We start from the raw sequence: 8,236 nt of genomic DNA on the forward strand, positions 1-8,236 counted from the left end.
TTCTCAGCCTGAGACAGAAAACCTAAAATATAACCTTCCTGGATTTCTGTTGGTCCTTTTTAACTAAGGATGGTAGTGATTATCTTGAAAACACACACACACACACACACACACACACACACACACACTGTTTTTAGCTTTTTTCTGTGTTCAGAAATCACCTCCAGTGAATTCCCAAAGTATCATTCGGTAAAGAGATACATAATCACTAAATGGTATAGATCTGTAACTGGAAACCCACAGAGAAAGAGTATGAAATAATAATAACAATAATAATAATAATGATAATAATAATAGTATTTGTTAAGCGCTTAGAAGGTTCCAAGCACTGCTCTAAGCACTGGGATAGATACATGGTAATCAGGTTGTGCCACGAGGGGCTCACAGTCTTAATCCCCCTTTTACAGATGAGGGAACTGAGGCACAGAGAAGTTCAGTGACGTGTCCAAGGTCAAACACTAAGTGGCATAGCCAAGGTTAGAACCCATGATCTCTGACATCCTAGCCTGTGCTCTGGAAATAGGAAATAGCTCAAAGTAATAGAACAAATTAATGCAACCAGAACATTTGTGCCTCCAGTTTCCTCTTTTGACCTCCAGGGTCTTTGGTTCCCCTACTCCCTCTATCTTCCGTGTCACCTATGCACTTGAATCTGGTCCCTTTGAGCACTCGATATTCACCCAACCCTTAGCCCGACAGAAGTTACATACAGATCCATTATTCATTTTAATGTCTTTCTCCCTCTCCAGACTGTAAGTTCTTGACTAAAAGCTCCTGGTGTTCAGGGATCATGTCTACCAACTCTGTGGTTTTATATTCTCTCAAGTGCTTAATATAGCACTGTGTGCACAGTAAGTGCTCAATACATTTCAATGACTGATTGACTGATTTCATCTATGATGATTACTTGGGTGGAAATATAAAACAGTCATTGCTAACCAATCACTGAAAACAAGACCTAGGTTCCACTCTACAGGACATAGAAGGCCTACCAAGACACCAAAAAGCATTATTTCCACAATTTCATTTTTTTGAATGTCATTTGTTAAGCACTTACTCTTTGTCAATCACTGATCTAAGAGCTGGGGTAGATACCTAATTTATCAAGTTGAACCCGGTCCTTGTCCCACATGGGGCTCATGGTCTAATTTGAAAGGAGGAGGACTTAAGGATTTAATCCCCATTTTACAGATGAGATAACTGAGGCATAGAGAAGTTAAGGGAATTGCCCTAGGTCCTTAGACAAACTAAAATAAGGTGACAGAAGAGTCTTTGTTATGTTCTTCATGACATTCCAGCAACCACTTTTTTAGCTGAGCAGATTCTATGTCTGGAATCTTCAAAGATTACAGATTTTTAAATGTATGATTTAGTGTTGTGATCTAGACCACTAACAGCCAAGCCATACGTAACTCAGGCAGTTACCCAACAAGGTTCCCTGGGGAACGCTCCAACTGGTCAACCCTACTTTGCTGGCAGTCCCTAACACTTTTTCTTCTGTTGCAGCAGAGCCAATCCTTTCCATATAGCAGAATGCCATGCTGGACTATCTGAAGCAACTGACTCCCAGAATTCAGGAAATCTTATCAACAACACAAGCAGTGCTGCGTAGTGGATACAGAAGGGACCAGAAGGACCTGGGTTCTTATGCTGGCTTTGCTACTTCTCTGCTGCATGACCTTGGACAAGTCACTTCGCTTCTCTGATTCTCAGTTACCTCACCTGGAAAATGAGGATTAAGACTGTGAGCCCCATGTGGGATATTGACTGTGTCCAATCTAATGAGCTTGTGTCTACCCTAGAACTACGTACAGTGTCAGGCGTATAGTATGCTCTTGTCAAATACCAAAGTATATGAATAACTTCACTAAAAGCAGCTCCAGAGAGAATCTCTGGGAAGCCACTGGGGAAGGGTGGCATGCTCAGTTTAACACCATTGGGTCAAGTCTACAAAACACAAATTGTTATACAGTTTGTTAGACTGTGAGCCCACTGTTGGGTAGGGACCGTATCTATATGTTGCAAACTTGTACTTCCCAAGCGCTTAGTACATTGCTCTGCACACAGTAAGTGCTCAATAAATATGATTGAATGAATCAGCCTTATCATTTGGATAGAATCACCTGGATATTTTAATACAAGGCAGGGGTGAAGATATTTTTAATCAATTTACATTACATCACTCTGAGCTAGCCAATTATGCTTCATATCAACTCCCCAAGGCTTTCGGTTTTTCACATTCCATTTAATTTTTTTAAGACTTGTTAAGCGCTTACTTTGTTTCAAGCACTGTAAGAAGCACAGGGCTAGGTACAAGATAATTGGGATGGTTACAGTCCCTGCTGTCCAATGTGCGATGCACATCCTAAGGAAGAGGGTGTAGGACTGACACCCCATTTTACAGATGAGGAAACAGAAAAACAGAAGTTAACAATTGCCCAACATCACATGGCAGACAAGCAGCAGAGTCTGGATTAGAACCCAGGTTCTCTGACTTTCAGACCTGTTCTTGTTTTACTAGGCCATAATGCTTCCGATTTTATTCTTATAATCCCCCAAGAAGGGAATGAGAATTGTCATATTCATTAGCCTGAGGAGGCCCAGAGAGGTTAAAGGTATTGCCAGAAGACACAGGCAGGTGAGTAGTAGTGGGATGGAAATAGAATGTAGGTCTCCTGACTTTCAGGCCTATTTTCTTTCCACTAGAGCCTACTTCATTTTTATTCTGCATTATCCTGAGGAGAATCAATTGGGCTTTAAACATTTTAATTGACATCCGTAGAATTATTAGCAATTTTTAAAACAGCATCAGGCAGTGTGAATCTTCAGTGCATTTGGCTTAACAACAGATAGGAACCTCCATGGGTGAAAATGTCACTGCACTTCCAACACCCCACCTTAAGTATCCACTGGCCTAAAAGTCCACAAAAAGGGATTAGAGACCTGCAGAAGACATAACTATTCTCTCTTCAATATTGTTAGTAAGGTACTTATCGCTGCATTTTTTTTTCATCATAGCAGATATGCTTTCAAGAGTTCCTTTCTGGGAATTGCATTACAATTTTACCCCTGGCCTTTCTTTATTCAGAAGATTATTCATAAAATTGAATAGAAATCCATGGATGGGGAAATTGTGACTGATGTTGACACATTCACTCTCTCGGGATTTGAAAAACAATCTGAATTACAAGGTATCCTCTTTAGAATGCTTCTATTCATCTATTTAAAATTGTGAAGAGTCACGTAGTGATCATCCTAATCAGAACTGATTCACATCTTCACAAACTCATGCACTTTTTCCTCAGCAGCGGTAGAACATGAGGAGGAGGAGGAGGAGAGGAAAAGCAGCAGGAAGAAGAGGAAAGGAGAACAAGCACAATGAGGAGGAGGAAGAGAAGGAGAAGAACGAAAAGGAGAAGAAGGAGGAGGACTGGTATAATAATAATAGTTTTTGTTAAGTGCTTACTATGTGCCAAGCAGTGTTCTAAATAGATACAAGGTAATCGGGTTGTCGCAACTGAGGCTCACAGTCTTTATCCCCAATTTACAGATGAGGTAACTGAGGCAAAGAGAAGTTAAGTGAGTTGCCCATACTTCATGCTGCTGCCCGGATTATCTTTGTCCAGAAACGCTCTGGACATATTACTCCCCTCCTCAAAAACCTCCAATGGCTACCGATCAATCTGCGCATCAGGCAGAAACTCCTCACCCTGGGCTTCAAGGCTGTCCATCACCTCGCCCCCTCCTACCTCACCTCCCTTCTCTCCTTCTACTGCCCAGCCCGCACCCTCCGCTCCTCCACCACTAATCTCCTCACTGTACCTCGCTCTCGCCTGTCCCGCCATCGACCCCCGGCCCACGTCATCCCCCGGGCCTGGAATGCCCTCCCTCTGCCCATCCGCCAAGCTAGCTCTCTTCCTCCCTTCAAGGCCCTGCTGAGAGCTCACCTCCTCCAGGAGGCCTTCCCAGACTGAGCCCCTTCTTTCCTCTCCCCCTCGTCCCCCTCTCCATCCCCCCGTCTTACCTCCTTCCCTTCCCCACAGCACCTGTATATATGTATATATGGTTGTACATATTTATTACTCACTGTTGGGTAGGGACTGTCTCTGTGTGATGCCAATTTGTACTTCCCAAGCGCTTAGTACAGTGCTCTGCACATAGTAAGCGCTCAATAAATACGATTGATTGATTGATTGATTGCCCAAAGTCACACAGCTGACAAGTGACAGAGCTGGAATTAGAACCCACTACCCCTGACTCGCAAGCCTGAACTCTTTCCACTAAATCACACTGCTTCTGAGGTAACATTTATTGAGGGCCCACATGGTGAGGTGCACTGTATGAGGCCTTTGGAAAATATAGAATAAAGAAGTGACCCATTCTCTGGTTACAAGGCACTTAGACTCAGCAACCTGGCATTTATCAATATCCTTGCATCCTCTACCATTGTCCAGACCCTAATCAATTTCTTTTTCAAATAGAAAACCATTCCTTACACTGGGTTTTTTGGCCGTAGGTACTTAGCTCTTGGCTTAATCTGTAATGTGTGCTTCCTCCTGGACTCGATGTGCTCTGACAGTTGTGTGGCTATTCGTTATGGTCTTATGCTGTCGAGTCATGTCTGACCCATAACGATGCCATGCATGCATCTCTCCCAGAATACTCCACCTCCAACTGCAATCATTCTGGTAGTATATCCATAGAGTTTGCTTGGTAAAAATATGGAAGTGGTTTACCTCTGCCTCCTTCCATGCTGTAAACCTGAGTCTCCACTCTCAACTCTCTCCCATGCCTCTCCTTCCCAGTACAGATGAGTTTTGACTTGCAGCAGATTGCCTTCCACTCGCTAGCCACTGCCCAAGCTAGGAATGGAATGGATATGCCTCTCTTTGACTCTCCCTCCCATAGTCGAAACTGGTAGAATACTGGAAATTCTCCAGATATGACCCTGAGAGGTGAGCCATCTGTAGCCCACTGCTTTTTCCAGGCATTGTTTCCCAAATGGCTGAACCCCATCTCACTGAATCGAATTCACAAACCCTTTAATCTCAGTAGGCTAGTGTTCTCTTACTTTGGTATTCGTCATTTTTGCTATTAAATCATCTCACTCTTGACAAAACCATACTAAAGAGCCTACAATGAGCCTAAGATTCTCCCAGGCTAAGTCCTCCTTTTCCTCTGCGCCTCCTCCCCTCCCCATCACCCTCACTCGCTCCCGCTACTCCACCCCCTCCCCGCCCCACAGCACTTGTACATACTTGCATATGTACATATTTATTATTCTATTTATTTTAGTAATGATGCATATATATCTATAATTCTATTTATTCATATTGATGATATTGTTGCCTGTTTACTTGTTTTGATGTCATTCTCCCCCCTTCTAGACTGTGAGCCCATTGCTGGGCAGTGATTTTCTCTGTTTGTTGCTGAATTGTACACCCCAACCGCTTAGTACAGCGTTATGCATGCAGTAAGCACTCGAGAAATACGACTGAGTGAATGAATGAATACAAAGGAAAAAATATGACAACTAATATCTTCTCCGTCTCTTATAGCTCTACTCTCTCTGCCTTCCCAACAATCTCTTCCACTGATACCCAACAAAAAGTCCTTTCACTTTCACCTCCCACTCATGGGGTGACAATATTGTAAGGGACCTTGTTTCTTCACGTAACTACAATCAGATAATATCACTTACCTGCCAGAATTACTAAGGAGCTTCTGTGGTTTACAGTGAAGTCATTCCCATCCTTAATCCTTTGCTTTACAGCCTGAAGAAGAAAGATAGTAAAAATGCTCTTCTGAGAGCAATGAAGAGAAAAATCTTTTTTACAGGGACACATGTCCCAGAATGCTAAACAAATATTGAATTGAACCACCCTCCTGTAATCATTAAATTCTTCTGCTTGGAAAATCTCTCCTGCTTTGGCGAGCTTGCTACTTCTCTATACATTGTTTGTTTTGAATATGGAGTATTTGGCCACTTATGATTCCACAACAGTATAGGAACTTAGAGTGTGAGACGTGTTCTTGTCAGTCTGCTGGTAATTTGACTCAGTGCAAACAGAACTGATGAAGTTGCTGTATATACTATCCAAGTGGTGTCCCCTCTTCATGGTCCTATTGACTGAATCATTCAGTTGTATTCATTAAGCACTTACTGTGTGCAGAGCCCTGTACTAAGTGCTTTGGAGAGTGCGATGTAACAATAAACAGACACATTCCCTGCCCATAGTGAGCGTAAAGTCTAGAGGTGTTTACAGTCCAACAATATTGTGTTGCCAATATCACCTCAGATATCACATCTTTCCTGACATCCCTTTCTTTCCAGAGCCAATGTTCCAATCAATGAATCAATCAATAGTATTTATTGAGCACTTACTGTATGCAGAGCACTATACTAAGTGCTTGAGTGACTAAGATATAACAGAGTTGGTAGATATGTTCGTTGCCCACAACGAGCTGACATTCTAGAGGAAGAGACAGACATTAATATAAATAAACAAATTACAGCTAAAGGATACAAGTGCTGTTGGGCTGAGGATGCATGAATGAAGGTTGCAAATCCAAGTGCAACACTCCAAATGCTGAACAGGTCAAGCCAATGCATCTAGAAGCATTGCCATCAATAATGATAGCTGTGTATTTGTTAAGCACTTATGTTGGACCAAGCACTGTACTAAGCACTGGGGTAGATAGATGGTAATAATAATGATAATAATAATGGCAAATACCATTATCATTCTTATTATTGTTAAGCACTGTACTAAGTGCTGGAGTAGATACAAGGTATTCAGGTCAAACACTGATCCTGTCCCATGTGGGACTTACATTCTAAGAGTGAGGGAGAATAGGTATTGGATTCCCATTTTACAAATGAGGAAACAGACACAGAGAAGTTAATTAATAATATTTATTAAGTACTTACTGTGTGTACAGCACTCGGCTAAGTGCTTGGAAGAGTACAGTTCAATCTAGTTGGCAGATGAGCTCCTGTCCTTTATGGAGTTTACAATGTAAGGTAATAATAATAATAATCGTGGTATGCGATTGTCTTGTCTTATGCTGTCGAGTCATCTCTGACCCATAGCGACATCATGGACACCTCTCTCCCAGAATGACCCACCTCCATCTACAATCGTTCTGGTAGTGGATCCATAGAGTTTTCTTGGTAAAAATCCAGATGTGGTTTACAATTGACTCCTTCCACGTAGTAAAGTCGAGTCTCTGCTCTCAACTCTCTCCCGTGCCGCTGCTGCCCAGCACAGTGAGATTTGACTTGTAGCAGATTGTGTTCCACTTACTAGCCATTGCCCAAGATATGAATGGAATGGATATAGCTCTACTTGACGCTCCCTCCCATAGTTGAGGCTGGTAGAGTATTGGGAACTCTCCAGGTATGACCCAGAGATGGAATAGTATGTGCTAAACTCTTATTATGTTCCAGGTACTGTACTAAGCACTGAGATGGATACAAGCAAATCGGGTTGGACACCATCTCTGTCCAAGTTGGGGCTCACATCTCACTCCCCATTTTTCAGATGAGGTAGCTGAGGCCCAGAGAAGTGAAGTGACTTGCCCAAGGTCACACTGCAGACAGGTACAAAGCAGGCGAGTGACAGAACTGCTATTAGAATGCCGTCTGATTCTCAGGCTCTTAGGCTCTTTTCACTGGACACTCTGAACAGAATTTGGTGAAAGCCTGCAACTCAGGTAGCAGAATTACCAACATTCTCTGCTACTCTCCCATCCTTCCCAACAGTATCCTCAGAGGAGCTCTCCTCCCTCCTCTCAATTGCTACTCCGGCCACCTGTGCTTCTGACCCCATTCCCTCTCATCTCATGAAATCTCGCGCTCCATCCCTTCTCCCCTCCTTAACTTCCATCTTCAACTGCTCAATCTCCACTGGTTCCTTCCCCTCTGCCTTCAAACATGCCCACTTCTCTCCCATCCTAAAAAAACCCCTCTCGACCCCACCTCACCTTCTAGTTATCGCCCCATCTCCCTCCTACCATTCCTTTCCAAACTCCTTGATCGAGTTGTCTACACGCGCTGCCTCGAATTCCTCAACACCAACTCTCTCCTCGACCCCCTCCAGTCTGGCTTCCGTCCCCTACATTCCACGGAAACCGCCCTCTCAAAGGTCACCAATGACCTCCTGCTTGCCAAGTCCAACGGCTCATACTCTATCCTAACCCTCCTCGACCTCTCAGCAGCCTTCGACACTGTGGA

The 8,236-nt window shown here is 43.2% G+C and overlaps 1 non-coding gene across 1 annotated transcript; it reads right to left on the reverse strand.

Annotated features, from left to right (window-relative positions):
* Positions 1–4,820: 4,820 nt before the first annotated feature.
* Positions 4,821–4,958, reverse strand: LOC119921489. The gene has a single exon (XR_005448526.1). It is a non-coding gene; the product is annotated as a small nucleolar RNA SNORA7 (small nucleolar RNA).
* Positions 4,959–8,236: the final 3,278 nt, after the last annotated feature.

The sequence above is a fragment of the Tachyglossus aculeatus genome, assembly GCF_015852505.1.
Source record: "Tachyglossus aculeatus isolate mTacAcu1 chromosome 12 unlocalized genomic scaffold, mTacAcu1.pri SUPER_6_unloc_2, whole genome shotgun sequence".
NCBI classification, from domain to species: domain Eukaryota; kingdom Metazoa; phylum Chordata; class Mammalia; order Monotremata; family Tachyglossidae; genus Tachyglossus; species Tachyglossus aculeatus.